This window comes from Cicer arietinum, chromosome 4 (assembly GCF_000331145.2).
Source record: "Cicer arietinum cultivar CDC Frontier isolate Library 1 chromosome 4, Cicar.CDCFrontier_v2.0, whole genome shotgun sequence".
Taxonomy (NCBI): Eukaryota; Viridiplantae; Streptophyta; class Magnoliopsida; order Fabales; family Fabaceae; genus Cicer; species Cicer arietinum.
Genome location: NC_021163.2, coordinates 20974951 through 20978809, shown reverse-complemented (window position 1 = coordinate 20978809; position 3859 = coordinate 20974951).

Sequence of the window (3859 nt, the reverse complement as noted above, 5' to 3'; positions counted from 1 at the left end):
CTTGCACATATTGGGTCTTTCTCCACATAGGAAGGGAGCCCAAAACCCAACATATCTCCCCCTCACAACTATGTGGAGGTGACCGCCAAACCGGCGATCTCACAACAAGTTTCAAACTTGCTTCTCGGTAATGCCTTGGTCATCATATCAGCACCATTATCATCTGTATGAATCTTGGCCAATTCCAACAATCCAGCATCCAAAACATCACGTATCCAATGATACCTAACATCAATGTGCTTGGACCTAGAATGAAAGGTTGAGTTCTTACCAAGATGAATTGCACTTTGACTATCACAAAATAGCAAATACTTATCTTGAACAAAACCAAGCTCCTGCAAGAATTTCCTCAACCATAACAATTCCTTGCATGCTTCTGTAATGGCAATGAACTCTGCCTCAGTAGTGGACAATGCAACACACCTCTGCAATCTGGATTGCCATGCCACAGCTCCCCCTGCAAGCTTAATCAAGTAGCCTGAAGTAGACTTTCTGGAATCAATGTCTCCAGCCATATCAGAATCAGTATATCCCACAAGAGTAGGCTTATCACCTCCAAAACAAAGCCTCAAACTGGTAGTACCACGAAGATACCTCAAAATCCATTTCACAGCATTCCAATGCTCTCTACCTGGATTAGACAGAAATCTACTAACTGTACCAACAGCATGTGCAATATCAGGCCTTGTACACACCATTGCATACATTAAACTACCCACAGCAGATGCATAAGGAACTCGTTGCATATCTGATTTTTCAGCTTCATTGGTAGGACTCTGACTAGTACTCAATTTAAAATGAGTAGCAAGAGGAGTACTTACAGCCTTAGCATATTCCATCTGGAACCTCTGTAACAGTCTTTCAACATAGTGTTCTTGTGACAGCCAAAGTTTCTTCTTGTTCCTGTCACGCATGATTCTTATACCAAGAATCTGCTTAGCAGCTCCCATGTCTTTCATGGCAAATGACTCGCCCAATTGCTTCTTCAACCTGTTAATCATGGAAATATTTTTCCCAACAATAAGCATGTCATCAACATACAATAACAAGATAATGAAATCATCATCAGCAAACTTTTTAACAAAGACACAGTGATCAGAAGTAGTCTTCCTGTAGCCTTGCTCACACATAACTGACTCAAACTTCTTGTACCACTGACGCGGGGCCTGCTTCAAACCATATAGACTCTTTCTGAGCCTACACACATAGTCTTCTTTGCCTTTAACAAGAAAACCATCAGGTTGCTTCATGTAAATCTCTTCCTCCAAATCACCATGAAGGAAAGCAGTTTTTACATCCATTTGCTCTACCTCCAAATCAAGAGTAGCAGCCAAACTCAACACAGTTCTAATGGATGACATCTTCACCACAGGAGAAAAAATCTCATTGAAATCAACACCCTTTCTCTGTCTGAAACCTCTCACAACTAATCTGGCTTTATATCTTGAAGATGTAGAATTGTTTTCTTGCTTCACTCTGAAGATCCACCTGTTTTCCAAAGCCTTCTTTCCCTTAGGTAGTTTCACCAAATCAAAAGTGTGATTATCATGCAAAGACTTCATTTCATCTTGCATAGCATCCAACCACTTCTTCTTTTCATCACTCTCCATGGCTTCATCATAACATTCAGGTTCGCCTCCATCAGTCAAGGTAACATAGTCATCAGAAGGATACCTGGTGGATGGTTTCCTCTGCCTAGTAGACCTCCAAACTTGAGCTTGAGGTGGTTCAGGAGCATCACCAAGATCCTCATCTTGTGACATCTCATGTTCTTCTTCAGCATCATCATTAGGAACATCAAAATCATCTCCAAGCTGCTGATCACCAACATCACCATGTTGCTCATCATTCTGAACATTATTTTCAGCAGTATCCAGATCATGTGTAGGCATCCGAACTGGATCAACATCAGACAAACCATTATCAATCTCAGGTGTAGTCTTCTCCATCTTATCAATGTCTTCAATGGTTTGGTCTTCCATGAACTTCACATCACGGCTTCTAACAGCTTTCTTCTCAACTGGATCAAACAGCTTGTAGCCAAATTCATCCTGACCATAACCGATAAAGATGCACTGTCTTGTCTTCCCATCCAACTTGGATCTCTCATCCTTTGGAACATGCACATATGCTTTGCAACCGAAGACACGCAAATGATCATACCTGACATTCTTGCCAAACCAAATCTTGTCTGGCACCTCAGCATTCAAAGCAGCTGCAGGACTCAGATTAATAACATGCATTGCCGTGTACAATGCTTCACCCCAGAAATGCTTAGGCAACTTTGCTTCAGAAAGCATACACCTAACTCTTTCAATCAATGTCCTGTTCATTCTCTCTGCTAAACCATTCAGCTGAGGGGTTTTAGGAGGAGTCTTTTCATGTCTGATACCGTGCTGCTTGCAATAAACATCAAATGGTCCACAATACTCACCACCATTGTCAGTACGAATGCATTTCAACTTCTTGCCTGACTGTCTCTCCACCATAACATGGAACTCTTTGAATTTCTCCAGAACTTGGTCTTTTGTCTTCAAAGCATAGACCCAAAGCTTTCTGGAACAATCATCAATAAAAGTAACAAAGTAAAGTGCACCACTAATTGACTTTACCTTCAACGGGCCACAAACATCAGAATGCACCAATTCAAGCAACTCTGACTTCCTTGAGGAAGGATGTTTCTTGAAGGATACTCTAGTCTGCTTACCAGCCATGCAATGAGAATATTTCTCCAACTCTGCACTCTTTAATCCCGGAAGTACATCCTTTTTAGCTAAACAATTCAGCCCCTTTTCACTGATATGACTAAGCCTGCGGTGCCACAAAGAAGCCTCCATATCCATGGCATTCACACTGTCTTTAGCAACCAATGCTTTAGTCCAATACAGTTTATTAATTTTCTCCCCTCTGGCCACAACTAAGTTACCTCTGGTGAGTTTCCATTTTCCTGAACCAAAGTGATTATCATAACCACCATCATCAAGCATCTGCACAGAGATCAAATTAAAGCGAACATCTGGAGCATGTTTGACTCCTCTAAGCAACAACTGCACTCCCATGTTGGTCTGCAAACAAACATCACCAATACCAACTACCTTGGACACACCATCATTACCCATCTTCAACACTCCAAAGTCACCAGAAGTGTAAGATGTGAAGAACTCCTTCCTTGGTGTAACATGCAGTGTAGCACCACTATCAATAATCCACATGCTCTCATCTGATACAAGATTGACTGAGTCATAGTCACGGAGAATAATCAGATCATCACAAGTAGCAGTAGTAACACGGTCATCATCATCATGATTCTTATCTCTCTGCTTACTGTTATTGTTTTTGCTCTCCCTTTTCCATATGAAACAGTTCCTCTGTATGTGCCCCATTTTGTGACAATAATTGCACTCCACATTCTTGTGTCTGGACTTGGACTTACTTCTGTTGTTCTCTCTACTCGCACTTCTGTTATTCTGTCTATTCCCTTTCGGTTCCTTTCTTTGACTTCGGCCCCTGTTCTCAGTGACAAGTACCTCGGAATGAGATGAAGTACCTTGTGCCTTCCTTCTCATCTCCTCATTAAGAACACTTCCCTTTACACTTTGCAAAGAGACAACACCATCAGAAGCTGAGTTTGTAATTGAAACCCGAAAAGTTTCCCAAGAATCTGGTAGAGTATTCAGTAGCCATAGTCCCAACACTTCATCATCAAATTTGATACCCATACCTGACAATTGATCTAGGAGCCCTTGAAAATCATTTAAATGATCTGAAATAGAAGTCCCCTCCTTGTACCTCAAATTCATCAAGGAGTTCAACAAATACAACTTATTATTCCCTGATTTAGAAGCATACAAAGATTCAA